Genomic DNA, 15,538 nt, shown 5'->3' on the forward strand with positions numbered 1-15,538 from the left:
AGAATTGATAGACCTGATACCAGTCCTCAAGAATTTTGTGATCTGTGGTTTACTCTAATGAATAAAAAGATTGACACAGGATGAGCTGAATTTGGGCAATAGTAGGCAGCCTGGACTGACTAGACTGTGAGCCCACTGTTGGGTAGGGACTGTCTCTATATGTTGCCAACTTGTACTTCTCAAGCGCTTAGTACAGTGCTCTGCACACAGTAAGTGCTCAATAAATGCGATTGATTGATTGATTGATTGAAGAAATGCTTTTGAGGCATTGAAGCACAATTCCAATAATGGGCTCAAACCCTGCTCATGTCAACCCAAGATTCACCCTTAGTATATATATACATATATATATATGCATATATATATATGCATATATATATATGCATTTTATCCCTTTTCTTTACTACTACTACCACAGCTTCTACCCTCTCAGGATGGCGCCTGGAGAGTTTCTAATACTCTACCAGTCTTGGCTATGGGAGGGAGAGTCAAGCAGAGGCCTACCCATTCCATTCCTAGCTTGGGCAGTGACTGGCAAGTGGAAGTCAATCTGCTACAAGTTAAAACTCACCTGTACTGGGAAGCAGCTGCACAGTAGAGAGTCGAGGGTGGAGACTCAGGTTTACTGAGCAGAAGGAGGCAGTAGTAAACTGCTTCCTTATTTTCACCAAGAAAAGTCTATGGATACACTACCAGACCAATTGCAGGTGGAGGTGGGGCGTTCTGGGACAGATGTGTCCATGGAGTCGCTCAGGGTCAGAAATGACTCGATCACAAAAGACAAGGCAAGATCCCTTCTCTGAATGCTTTTACATATCCAATTATTTATCTATTTCATTCTATTATGTCTGTACTACTTAAGATTACACTATTTGTAAATCGTATTTGTCTATCTTCCTCATTGGATTATAAACTCCCTCAGGGTCGTGAAGGTATGTCTTGCTTCTGATGGGGTCTCCCAAGTGCTTAATATAGGGCTTTGGTTGTGTACACAATAGACACCCAGTAAATGTCACCGATTGCTTAATGCCCAGACTTATGATTTCCACAGGCTCCTTGAGGGCAGGGAATTGTGTCTACCAAATATACTGAATTGTACTCTCCCAAATTCTTGTACACTACTTTGCATATAGCAAGCATTCTATAAATCCCACTGGTTGATTGATTTCTCTTAGAAAGGAGAGTGGTAGATTGACCAATCAATCAATCAATCAATCGTATTTATTGAGTGCAGAGCTTACTGTGTGCAGAGCACTGTACTAAGCGCTTGGGAAGTACAAATTGGCAACATATAGAGACAGTCCCTACCCAACAGTGGGCTCACAGTCTAAAAGGGGGAGACAGAGAACAAAACCAAACCTACTAACAAAATAAAATAAATAGAATAGATATGTACAAGTAAAATAAATAAATAAATAGAGTAATAAATATGTACAAACATATATACATATATACAGGTGCTGTGGGGAAGGGAAGGAGGTAAGATGGGGGGGATGGAGAGGGGGACGAGGGGGAGAGGAAGGAAGGGGCTCAGTCTGGGGCCATGACCAGTAGGGCATGTCACAGTCAGAATGGCTACTCTCTTAATAATGGGTATTTGTTAAGTACTTACTATGTGCCAAGCACCGTATTAAGCACTGAGGTAAATACAAGAAAATCAGGTCCCACATGAGACTGAGAATCTCAGAAGGAAGAACAGGTTTTGAATCCCCCTTTCATTCATTCACTCAATCGTATTTATTGAGCGCTTACTGTGTGCAGAGCACTGTACTAAGCGCTTGGGAAGTCCAAGTTGGCAACATCTAGAGACGGTCCCTACCCAACAGCGGGCTCACAGTCTAGAAGGGGGAGACAGACAACAAAACAAAACACATTAACAAAATAAAATAAATAGAATAGTAAATATGTATAAGTAAAATAGAATAATAAGTAAAATAGAGTAATAAGCAAAATAAATAGAGTAATACTCTATGTTCATATCTGTAATACACTTATGTCCATATCTGGAATTTATTTATGTTAATATGTGTCTCCCCCTTTAGGATGTAAGCTCGCTCTGGGCAGACACTAACTGTGTGGGTTAGTAATCAATCAATCAATCATATTTATTGAGCGCTTACTGTGTGCAGAGCACTGTACTAAGCGCTTGGGAAGTACAAGTTGGCAACATATAGAGACAGTCCCTACCCAACAGTGGGCTCACAGTCTAAAAGGGGGAGACAGAGAACAAAACCAAACTTACTAACAAAATAAAATAAATACAATAGATATGTACAAGTAAAATAAATAAATAAATAGAGTAATAAATATGTACAAACATATATACAGGTGCTGTGGGGAAGGGAAGGAGGTAAGATGGGGGGATGGAGAGGGGGACAAGGGGGAGAGGAAGGAAGGGGCTCAGTCTGGGAAGGCCTCCTTGTAATGTTATATTGCCCTCTTCCCAGTGCTCTGAACACAGTATGCTTACTTACAATATATCTGATTGAGTGATTGATGCCCTTGGCTGTGTGGAAGTAAAAGACCCACCATTGTGAGGCTGAACTCCACCTTAGATCCATCGACTCTGTAAACTCTGAGCCCATTCAGTTCAAATTCCTTAGCTGGCAGAGAGCCGCTCAAGGCGGGCAGAACGTGGGTCCTCTCACTCCCAAAGTACTACCGACTTCTTACGCCAACAGTCCCTCCTTGGAAGCTGAACAGGACAGAAGCACGAAGGAGAGAAGCAGCAAGGCCTAGTGAAAAGGGCCTGGGCCTAGGAATCACCATGGCACATAGAAAGCGCAAACAAATACCATTAAAAAGGAAACACAAAACAAAAAGGAGAGATAGATTAGGAGGGACAGTGGAGCCTGGGGACTGGGGAGGCCTCAGGGAAGAGCTTGAGTTCATTCATTGATTCATTCTTAATAATGGCAGGCACTGTACTAAGTGCTGGGGTTTGCAGATGAGGGAAATAATTCAAATTTCAAATTCAGTTGTATTTAGTGAGCACTTACTATGCAAGGAACAGCACTACATGCTTGGGAGAGTACAATATAACAGTCAACAGACACAGTCCCTGACCACAACGGAGGCACAGAGAAGTTGTGATTTGTCCAGGGTCACACAGTAGTTAAGTGGCAGAGCTGGGATTAGAATCCAGGTCTTCTGACTCCCACTAGTGCTCTTTCCACTAGGCCATGCTGCTTCTCAACTGCCTTTCAACAAAGACAGTTGTGAGAATTTGTGCTTAACTGGCAGCATCAACAAAGATGGTAAATTATGCAAACCCAACATGATTTTTCTGACCATTCATTGGCCTTTTCAGCTGCACCAGTAAATGAAGAATTACCGTCAAGCACAAATGATAATATATAACGCAACTATTAAACATCAGACAAGAATAGGGAATGTGTCTGCTAATTCTGCTGTACTGTTCTGTCCTAAGCTCTTAGAACAGTGCTCTATACATAGTACATGCTCAAGTAATATCATTGATTGAAGAACAAAATAATGATAATTGTGGTATTTGTTAAGAATTTATGATGTACCAAATTCTGGGATACACAAAAAATAATCAAATTGGACAGTCTCTGTTCCACACAAGGTTCTCAGTCTAACAAGGAGGAAAAACATATTTTCTATCCCCATTTTACAGATGAAGAAACTAAGGCACAGGGAGGTTAAGTGACTTGCCCAAGGCCACACAGCAAACAGGTGGTGGGGCTGGGATTAGAAGCCAGATATCCTGACTCCCAGTCCAGACCTCTTTCTTATATAGAAAAAATAATTTTTATGGTTCTTTTAACAAGTACTTTTGACATTGCAGTGCTAATACAACAAATAACAATTCTGATTGAAGTCTTAACTCAGATTGCTATGATTTATTCATTATTTTCCCAAAATGAATGAAAAAACCCAAAGTTATCCCAAATAACTCCTAAATACATCAAAAACTACTTTATAAGGCATCAAAAATTATCACGCTATGGGGTAGGTTAAAAAATGATCTCCAGAAGTTCTGCCCAGAAATTCTTAGGCCATGTCAGATCCCATGAGAAGGGGAATTAATCAAAGTGGAGGTAATGCTTTATTCAGTAGCTTTCCAAGAGAAAGAAATTCTCCCATATAAAAAAATGAAGAAATGTCTCCCATATGAAAAAATGAAGGGCTTTGTTCTATGACAGTACAAAGAATGGAAGATTTTGCTTAACTTTCCTAGGGAATTAGCAATTTAAAGTCAATTTTTTATTTATCGAGGGAGACAACCCAGGATATATTTTTCAGGAGGATTCACTACACGTAAGGTATATTTTCATAGCTTTGGAAACAAATGGGGTCTTCTAATAAAGCAGTTTGCTGTCATCTTCAAGAACCACCAGACCCACTGGAGCAGTTTAATGCGCATCCAACATGTTTTCAAAGTAAAATAAGATACAAGTTAGCGAATGAATGAAATAGAATTTAACTTCTATGAAAACAGGATAAATATGGGAAAACAGTGACCTTTCCGTCTTTCATTGAGCGCTTTGAATCTAACACTGCACTAAGAACTTTAGGAGAGCTCAATAGTATTAGTAGACATGCTCTTGATCTTCAATCTTATCTCATTTTGGAAATAAACACGTATTTCTAAAGAGGATTCTCAAGCCTTCATTTCTTCTAAATTATTCTTTTAAAAATGATGGTATTGTTAAGAGCTTACTATGTGCCAAGCACTGTTCAAGGCCCTGCTGAGAGCTCACCTCCTCCAGGAGGCCTTCCCAGACTGAGCCCCTTCCTTCCTCTCCCCCTCGTCCCCCTCTCCATCCCCCCATCTTACCTCCTTCCCTTCCCCACAGCACCTGTATATATGTATATATGGTTGTACATATTTATTACTCTATTTATTTATTTATTTATTTATTTTACTTGTACATTTCTATCCTATTTATTTTATTTTGTTGGTATGTTTGGTTCTGTTCTCTGTCTCCCCCTTTTAGACTGTGAGCCCACTGTTGGGTAGGGACTGTCTCTATGTGTTGCCAATTTGTACTTCCCAAGCGCTTAGTACAGTGCTCTGCACATAGTAAGCGCTCAATAAATACGATTGATTGATTGATTGATTGTTCTAAGCTCTGGGGTAGGTTCAAGGAAATCAGGTTGTCCTACGTGGGGCTCACAGTCTTAATCCCTATTTTACAGATGAGGTAACTGAAGGACAGAGAAGTTAAGTGACTTACCCAAGGTCACACAGCAGACAAGTGGCAGAGCTGGGATTAGAACTTATGTCCTCTGACGTATGTCTATTACCCCGCAGCCTCACTCGGCGGACCTGATGGGTGCTTCAGCTCCCCCCCAACCTGTTTATCCTCCGGTGTCTCTCTTAGCTCCTGTATATACAGCTTGGCAGCAGTTCCCAGCCCACGATGGGACCATTTTAGTGGCCGGAGTAAGGGCTCATGTCCCTTTTCAGCCCCAAATCCTTATAACCTGGCAACAGAAGACCCCACCCTTCCAGAAAAATCCACAGGAAGTGTATCGGAGGGTCTTGGGAATTTTTAGGACCCATCTTCCTACTTGGGCGGTTGTAGAGGAGTTGATCCAACTGTTTTTCACTTCTGATGAGCGTTCCCATCTTAGGGCCCTGACTGTAAAGTTGAAAAATGATGGTCCGCCTCATGTGGTGTGGCCGGCGATTGAACCTGATTTGAACGTAAATGTGGGCAGATTGGACTCGCCTTGACCAGGCGCGGCAGACCTTCTTCATCATCATCATCATCATCAATCGTATTTATTGAGCGCTTACTATATGCAGAGCACTGTACTAAGCGCTTGGGAAGTACAAATTGGCAACATATAGAGACAGTCCCTACCCAACAGTGGGCTCACAGTCTAAAAGGGGGAGACAGAGAACAAAACCAAACATACTAACAAAATAAAGTAAATAGAATAGATATGTACAAATAAATTAAATAAGTAGAGTAAAAAAAATGTACAAACATATATACATATATACAGGTGCTGTGGGGAAGGGAGGGTGGCAAGATGGGGGGATGGAGAGGGGGACAAGGGGGAGAGGAAGGAAGGGGCTCAGTCTGGGAAGGCCTCCTGGAGGAGGTGAGCTCTCAGTAGGGCCTTGAAGGGAGGAAGAGAGCTAGCTTGGCGGATGGGCAGAGGGAGGTCATTCCAGGACCGGGGGATGACGTGGGCCGGGGGTCGATGGCGGGACAGGCGAGAACGAGGTACGGTGAGGAGATCAGCGGTGGAGGAGCGGAGGGTGCGGGGTGGGCTGTAGAAGGAGAGAAGTGAGGTGAGGTAGGGGGGGCGAGGTGATGGACAGCCTTGAAGCCGAGGGTGAGAAGTTTCTGCCTGATGCGCAGATTAATTGGTAGCCACTGGAGATTTTTGAGGAGGGGAGTAATATGCCCAGAGCATTTCTGGACAAAGATAATCCGGGCAGCAGCATGAAGTGTAGATTGAAGTGGAGAGAGACATGAGGATGGGATATCAGAGAGAAGGCTGATGCAGTAGTCCAGACGGGATAGGATGAGAGCTTGAATGAGCAGGGTAGCAGTTGGGATGGAGAGGAAAGGGCGGATCTTGGCAATGTTGTGGAGCTGAGACCGGCAGATTTTGGTGATAGCTTGGATGTGAGGGGTGAATGAGAGAGCGGACTCGAGGATGACACCAAGGTTGCGGGCTTGTGAGACGGGAAGGATGGTAGTGCCGTCAACAGAGATGGGAAAGTCAGGGAGAGGACAAGGTTTGGGAGGGAAGACAAGGAGTTCAGTCTTCGACATGTTGAGCTTTAGGTGGCGGGCAGACATCCAAATGGAGATGTCCTGAAGGCTGGAGGAGATGCGAGCCTGGAGAGAGGGGGAGAGAGCAGGGGCAGAGATGTAGATCTGGGTGTCATCAGCGTAGAGATGATAGTTGAAGCCGTGGGAGCGAATGAGGTCACCAAGGGAGTGCGTGTAGATCGAAGTATGGCTTCTTGGCTGCCATCAAATAATTGGGCCGTAAACCACCTGATTGGGACTCCTTTCATGGGTTGTTCCAGGAGGAAGGGGAAACTTCCGATAAATTTTTCACTCGGCTTAGCGAGGGATCTGAGACGTTAGTACAATTAAACCTAGAGTACGAAAGAGATGCTAGGGCTCTGGCCACTGCCTTTGTGAAACAGGGAAGATTTGCTGACTATTTTGATAAGTATATTCCCAGATGGGCAGCAAAACCTCTGCCCAAAATGAGGGAGATAGCGCGTCATGTTCAGAATATGAAATCCACTAATGCCGCTAAAGTCCTGCCTATGGGCACACCTGTATCCGCGGGTTGTTGCTTTTATTGTCATCAGGAGGGTCACTTTAAGCAAGATTGTCCCCTATTAAGGCGTTATAGTAAACGGGGCGGACACCCACAGTTTCCAATCCCGGGCCGTCTGAACTATATTAGACTCAATCTGGGTCCGGTCCTGAGAAATAGGCCCCATATGCCCACAGCTTAAAATGCAGGTCCCGATTTTGTCCCCTTTGGACCTTGGGATCCGGAGGGACCCCAATGATTGCCTTCTCCCCTGAACATGCGATCCCCTGGATAAGAGTATCTCGATGTGTGTGCTTTACTGGCCAGATACTCCCTGGGGATTGAGGTCCTGGATCTGAGCCCCTGTGATGAACCACGGGTAGAGCCATAAAGTATGACTCCCATGGTGACTGATGACTGGCTCCTTACCCATGACCCCGAGACATTCTGTGAATTAACCATTAATACAAAGCCCTGTAAGTTGTTGGTTGATAGGGGTGCTACTTATTCAGCATTCCCTTCTTTTCCCCCGGTGCTAGAGAGAAGGATAAGGAGACTGCAGTAGGAATAGATGGAAAGGTTCAAACTGTTCCTAAAACGGAGCCCCAACAGTGCTGGCTGCAGGGAATTTACATCCACCACCACCCGTTTCTTATCATTCCTTCCACTCTATCTCCCATAATGGGACGAGATCTATTATGCCGTTTGAATGTGACTTTGGATTGTGACGATCAGGAAGGAATTGCCTTGACTCTAGGAAGCCTCCTGGGCAAACCTGATCTGGTGCGCCTCATGGGCGCTGCCATTGTCACCTTAACTTCTGTGCTGTGGACCAGCTTGCTCCCAGCTTCTTGTAGCGCGCAGGCAGCTGAGCTTAAGGTCCTTACACAGGCATTATTACTCAGTAAGGGGAAGCATGTGACCATCTATACAGACTCTAAATATGCCTTTGTGGTCTGTCACGCTACAGGTGCCCTGTGGCAAAGTCGTGGGTTCCTCACCTCAGCTGGCCGTCAGAGTGCTAATGGGGATCGTATAGAGCGCCTACTGCGGTCCCTCTTGCTCCCGGTCGAGGTGGCCGTTGTGCATGTGCGTAGTCACACCCGAGGAAGTGATTCCCTGAGTTTGGGCATTCACCGAGCCGATGAGGCCTCTTGTTGGACAGCCCAGCATGCCCCCCCTGTTCGTGTAGCTCCTGTTATGGCCCTGGGCCTTGTGTCTACACCTGGCAGAGTGATGCCCTCCCTGATTACTGATAAGGAAAGAGCTGAATGGCCTCGGCAATATGAGGTGCTGTAACGAGACGGACTCTTTTGGGCCCCTGATGGACGCCCTATACTGCCTGCTGCTGCACTGCAACCAGTTTGCCTGAGCCTTCATCAGGAGAGCCACTTTGGGGCCTTGGCAGCCACAGACCTCCGAGTCCGGTTTGCTTCAGTTATCCATCCTGTTGCCAAACGTGTTACAGCCAGTTGTGCTACCTGCCAGAGCTTTAATACCCATCCCGGTCGTCGGGTTCCCTTGGGGGGACACCCTTAGGTCTGTTCCCCCTTTGAGGGATTGCAGGTTGATTTTGTGACACTTCCAAGGGCTGGTCGTTTTCGATATCTGCTGGTTATTGTCGATCACCCGACTGGGTGGATTGAGGCTTTCCCTTATTCTCGAGCAACTGCTCTTATGGTGGTGAAATGTCTCTTGTGGGAAGTCATTCCCCGGTTTGGGCCACCTGCTGTTATTGATTCTGATCAGGGATCACATTTTACTGAGTCCGTACTATCTGAAATTTATCGATCTCTTGGGATTGAACATTCTTTACGTGCACTGTATCATTCCTAGAGTTCAGGAAAGGTGGAACGTGCCAATCGTGAGTTAAAAACACTTTTGGGGAAACTTTGTATGGAAACTCATCTCAAGTGGCCGGAGGTCCTACCTCTCGCCCTTTATCGTTTTCGGTGTCCCCAGGCTCCTTTAACTGTATCACCTTATGAGACGCTATTTGGTCATCCCCCATACTGGGGAAGCCTCTCAGATCCCCGACCTCCTCCGACTTTACAAATGGGCGATGACACCCTGCGAGCCTATGTTTTGTCTCTCTAGGCAACTCTCGTTAAGCTGCAGACTGCTGGAATCCTCCGTCAGCGCGTCCCTCTCACCGATCATCTGCATCCGTTCGTTCGTCGCTGGAGATTGGGTTTGGGTTAGGCGCATGGTTGGCAACACTTCACTTAAGCCATCTTGGGAGGGACCTTAACAGGTTCTCTTGTCTTCCTTTTCTGCAGTTCGTATTGCTGAGCGCGCCCCGTGGATCCACCACTCCCAGGTGAGGCCAGTCGTTTTTGATGCTTCGCCTCCTGATTGTGCTCCCCCATCATCAGTTCCTACTGACTCTCAGGATTCCGGATCACCCACTGTTCCAGCTTTATGGCTGAGTCGAACGTATGTGGGATAGGCCTCAGTCCTGTAAGATCATGTCTGGTTGCTGTGTGTGTTTTCCAGCTTCTGCAGGCCTGCCTCCACCGAGCTTTGTCCACCCTGATGGTTCTGCAGCCCCTGACCGATCCCTTGCCCAAGGCTGAGATCCTGGACTTGCAGCGCTGCTTGGATGCAGCATTCTTTAGAAAACGGGGGATTGTTTAGAATATGTGGTTTGCTGTACATTGTCTGTACTAATGGACTGGACCACTGCATCAGCCTTCTCTGATCTCCCATTCTCGTGTCTCTCCCCACTTCAATCCATACTTCACGCTGCTGCCTGGATTGTCTTTGTCCAGAAACGCTCTGGGCATGTTACTCCCCTCCTCAAAAATCTCCAGTGGCTACCAATCAATCTGTGCATCAGGCAGAAACTCCTCACCCTGGGCTTCAAGGCTGTCCGTCACCTCTCTCCCTCCTACCTCACCTCCCTTCTCTCCTTCTCCAGCCCAGCCCGCACCCTCCGCTCCTCTGCCACTAATCTCCTCACCGTGCCTCGTTCTCGCCTGTCCTGCTGTCGACCCCCGGCACACATCATTCCCCTGCCCTGGAACACCCTCCCTCTGCTCATCCGCCAAGCTAGCTCTCTTCCTCCCTTCAAGGCCCTACTGAGAGCTCACCTCCTCCAGGAGGCCTTCCCAGACTGAGCCCCCTCCTTTCTCTCCCCCTCATCACCCTCTCCATCCCCCCGTCTTACCTCCTTCCCTTCCCCACAGCACCTGTATATATGTATATATGTTTGTACATATTTCTTACTCTATTTATTTATTTATTTATTTTACTTGTGCATATCTATTCTATTTATTTTATTTTGTTAATATGTTTGGTTTTGTTCTCTGTCTCCCCCTTCTAGACTGTGAGCCCACTGTTGGGTAGGGACTGTCTCTATGAGTTGCCAACTTGTACTTCCCAAGCGCTTAGTACAGTGCTCTGCACACAGTAAGCGCTCAATAAATACGATTGATTGATTGATTGATTAATGGGGAATGTGGGCAATTGTTGTGTGATCCTCCCTGCGGCCAAAGGGCCTCAGAAGGAGCAAAGGGGGGATTGTTGTCCACCCTAGCCGAGTACTCCAGAGGAAGTGGCATTAACTGCATTTTCCTTAAAGGCTTAGCATAACCGACTCCATTGTATGCAGAGCTCAACGGCAGGGTATGTGAGGAATAGGCATCAGCCTCGTGGAAGATTCAGTAATCAAGGAAGGCTGACACTGATCAAAGCGGCTATGCCCTGTCTAAAACGACCCCATCCTGTGTGGGCGTTGTCTCCTGCTAACATCTCCTCACAACAGGGTGCCAACGTTTCGTGCTTTCGGGTATCCTTTGTGTAGCCTGGATGGGGAACCAAATAAAAGGGAAGAATTGGCTGGAATCGGGGCTGTTTGTCACTCGTAGCTCCCGGGAGGTGAACGGGCGAGGAGTCACCTTTCTTACCTCTACTGCTCTATCTGAACTCTCCAAGTCGTTTTTCCTACCTGCATCACCACCTTGGGTACTCGAACCCTGCGCTCGATTTAGACCGGTTAACTTATTTTTCACCCTACTTGTCGATAACAATGATTATTATTATTTACTTGCATATCATTGCATTGTTCAATCAACCCACTGATCAGTCATATTTATTGAGCACGCACCGTGTGTAGCGCACTCTGCTAAAACACTTAGGAGAGTACAGTACAGTAGAGTTGGTAGGCACATTCTCTGCCTACTGTTATCGACAATTGGGGGCAAAATAAGTTAACCGGTGTAAATAGGCCGCAGGTTCGAGAACCCAAGGTGGTGTCGCAGATAGGAAATAAGACTCGGAGACATGAGTTAAGATAGAGAAGTAGAGGTAGAAAAGCTGACTGCTCGCCCATTCACCTCCCGAGAGGTATGAGTGATGAACAGCCCCGATCTCAGCAGCTTCTTCCCTTTTATTTGGTTCCCCATCCGAGCTACAGAAAGGATTCCCGGTGCGTGAAACTTTGGCACCCTATTAACAGGAGATGTTAGCAGGAGGCATTGCCCATACAGGATGGGGTCGTTTTAGACAGGGTGTAGCCGCTTTGATCAGTGTCAGCCTTCCTTGATTACAGAATCTTCCATGAGGACAGAGCCTATTCCTCACATACCCTGCATACAGTGGAGTCGGTTATGCTAAAGGCCTTTAGGGAAAATGCAGTCAATGCCACTTCTGCGGCTAGGGTGGACAACACTACTGTGAGCTTGAAGTCTAGAATGGAAGACATAATAATAATAATAATAATAATAATAATAATAATAATAATAGCATTTATTAAGCGCTTACTATGTGCAAAGTACTGTTCTAAGCGCTGGGGAGGTTACAAGGTGATCAGGTTGTCCCACGGGGGGCTCACAGTCTTAATCCCCATTTTACAGTTGAGGTAACTGAGGCCCAGAGAAGTTAAGTGACTTGCCCAAATTCACACAGCTGACAATTGGCGGAAAGGGGATTTGAACCCATGAGCTCCGACTCCAAAGGCCGTGTTCTTTCCACTGAGCCACACTGCTTCTCTATAGCTTCGCTAAGTCATTATGTGAATAAATGACTTATGAATATATACATAAGTGCTGGGAGGGTGAGGAAAGGATCAATAAAGGGTGCAAATCAAAGTGCAAGGGTGACAGAAGAGAGTGGGAGAAGAGGCAATGAGGGCTTAGTCAGGGAAGGCCTCTTGGAGGAGATGTGATTTTAATAAGGTTTTGAAGGTGGGGACAGTGATTGTCTGTCAGCTAGGGGACGGACATTCCAGGCAAGAGGGAGGATGTGGGCAAGGGGTCAGTAGTGAGAGAGATGAGATTGAGATACAGTGAGTAGGTTGCATTAGAGGAGCAAAGTGTACAGGCTAGATTGTAGTAAGGAATCAGGTAGGTAAGATAAGAGTAGTATATAGTAGTGTACAGTGCTCTGCAGAGAGTAAGCACCCAGTAAATGAAACTGATTACACTTGGTTAGGAGGGGCAAAGTGATTAGTGCTTTAATGTCTTTAGTAAGGAGTTTCTGTTTGAGGAAGAGGTTGATGGACAACCACTGGAGGATCTTGTGCCAGTGGAGTTGGAATGAATGTTTTTGTAGAAAAATGATCTGGTCAGCAGAGTGAACTGGCTGAAGTGGAGAGAGACAAGAGGCAGGGAGGTCAGCAAGGAGGCTGATGCAGTAATCGATGGAGGGATAGGATAAGTGCTTGGATCAGCATGGTAGCAGTTTGGATACAGAGGAAAGGGTGGATTTTAGCAATGCCGTGAAGGTTGAACTGTTGGATTTTGGTGACATCCAAATGTGGGTTGAATGAGAGAAATGAGTGGAGGACAACACCAGAGTTACGGGCTTGTGAGACACGAAAGATGATGATGATGTCTACAGTGATGGGAAAATCAGGGGAAGGACAGGGTTTGGGTGGAAATGTGAGGAATTCTCTTTTATTCATCAGTATGCTGCATGTGTCACAGAATTGTCGTGGATTTCAGCTCTGTATGCTCGGAACAAATTTTTGGTTATATGTATGGCTTCTCTGGGGCAGGCTCCTCTATTCATTCATTCATTCAATCGTATTTATTGAGCGCTTACTTTGTGCAGAGCACTGTACTAAGCGCTTGGGAAGTACAAGTCAACAACATACAGAGACGGTCCCTACCCAAAACGTGCTCACAGTCTAGAAGGCGGAGACAGACAACAAAACAGAACATGTAGATAGGTGTCAAAATCATCAGAATAAATAGAATTATAGTTATATGCACATCATTAACAAAATAAATTAAGTAGTAAATACGTAGCCTTTCATCATTCCTTAAGTACTCAATAAATGCCATTGATGATAATTCCATAGGGTCCGTTTGGTTTGGTGAAGCAGTTTATGATCAATTCCGTATCTTCCTGGGGTGTGGGCTGCTCAGGTATGGTCATCTGTAAGCGGTAAATTTTGAATGACTGTTTCCAGGGCCTTGGATGTTACTTGAAGTCTGTTGAAGTGGGAGAGATGCGCAGAGGTGGGAAAGCATATTGTAACCCCTGCATCCAGGTCTCTTTTGGCTCCCTCCAGCATTGCTGCGTAGAATAAGTTAAAAAGATCCAGATCTACTACACCTCTCTGCCTTTTTCCATGGGCAGTGGGGAAGGGCTCGGACTAGACTGCAAGCTCAGTGTGGACTAGGAACATGTCTGCCAACTCTGTTCACTGTACTAAAGAGAAGCAGTGCTTAGAACGGTGCTTTGCGCATAGTAAGCGCTTAATAAATGCCATTATCATCATCATCAAGCAGCATAGCGTAGTGGATCGAGCATGGGCCTCGGAGTCAGAAGGTCATATGTTCTAGTCCCAGCTCTACCACTTGTCTGATGTATGACCTTGGGCAAGTCGCTTCACTTCTCTGTGCCTCAGTTACCTCATCTAGAAAATGGGATTGAGACTGAGCCCCAAGTGGGACAGGGACTGTGTCCAACCTGACTTGCTTGTATCCACCACAGCGCTTAGTACAGTGTCTGGCACATAATAAGCACTTAAAAATACTACAATTATTATTATTATTACTCTCCCAACAGCTTAGTACAGTGATCTCCACTCAGTAAGCACTCAGTAGATGCTGATGCCGAAGACTGTGCTGATGCTGATGCTTTTAGACTGTGAGCCCACTGTTGGTTAGGGACTGTCTCTATATGTTGCCAATTTGTACTTCCCAAGCGCTTAGTACAGTGCTCTGCACATAGTAAGCGCTCAATAAATACGATTGATGATGATGACAACAGGGCACCTCAGCTCTGCCTCCACCAGCTCTGCTGTCACAAAGTAGCCTAAGAATCCTGATAAAATTTTCAGGGCAGCCAAATTGGCCTGGTAGTTTCCAGCACCCAGATTTATTAGTGGTATCCAATGCATTGGTAATCTATCAGTCAGTCAATCAGTGGAATTCACGGAGCACTTACTATGTGCAGAGCATTGTACTAAGAGCTTGGGAGAGTACGGTACAACAGATTTGGTAGTCACATTGCCTACCCATAACGAGCTTACAGTCAAGTGGGAAGGTTGATGAAAACTGTACAGGGCTCCCGGCGCCGTTCTCCACACTTCTTCCGTATCTGAGAAGCTTGGTTAAACTTTGTAAAGTCTTAAATATTACCTTTCATTTAAACCAATTTTCAATCTGTAGTAGAGCAGTTGGTCATATTAACATTTTGTAAGACATGTTCCTTTCACAAGATCAACAATTTTGAACTCCCTCTCTCTTCATGTTCAACAGACCACTACTCTTCCCTCTTTCAAAGCCTTATGAAAATCATATCAACTTGAAGAGACCTTCCCGAAATCCTCTTCTCCCTACCCTATCTGTTCTTCCTTCTGCATTGCCTAGGCATTTGGGTGAATGCCCCTTAAGCGTTTTGATGCTCACCTCACCTCCAACCCCACAGCACATATCCTTATATTTTATCATTTCCTCTAGCTTTAGTTAATTTATGTTAATATCTGCTTCCCCCTTTAAGTCAGTAAGATCCTTGTGGACAGGGAGTGTGTTTACCAACTCTATTGTTTTGCACTCTCCCAAGTGCTTAGTGCAGGTCTGGATTAACTTGAAGTTTATATCCTTTAAGTCATTGACGACCTTGGAAATCATTTAAAAATAACTAATTAGCAAGTTGCAATTATTTAATTGCATCCCCGCTTTGCCATTCAACTTCTAGCTTTTGATTTAAAGACTTGACTTTTAAAAGTGTATATATCTATGTTCTACAATTTCTGTCATCAATCATCTGGTTGTTACATTTCAAAATATCAGAGTATTGGTGGTGGATGTGAGAAATC

General features: G+C 45.3%; 1 non-coding gene across 1 annotated transcript; it reads left to right on the plus strand.

Annotated features, from left to right (window-relative positions):
* Positions 1–423: 423 nt before the first annotated feature.
* LOC119936992 lies at positions 424–561 on the plus strand. The gene has a single exon (XR_005453899.1). It is a non-coding gene; the product is annotated as a small nucleolar RNA SNORA7 (small nucleolar RNA).
* Positions 562–15,538: the final 14,977 nt, after the last annotated feature.

Source organism: Tachyglossus aculeatus, chromosome 1 (assembly GCF_015852505.1).
Source record: "Tachyglossus aculeatus isolate mTacAcu1 chromosome 1, mTacAcu1.pri, whole genome shotgun sequence".
NCBI lineage: Eukaryota > Metazoa > Chordata > Mammalia > Monotremata > Tachyglossidae > Tachyglossus > Tachyglossus aculeatus.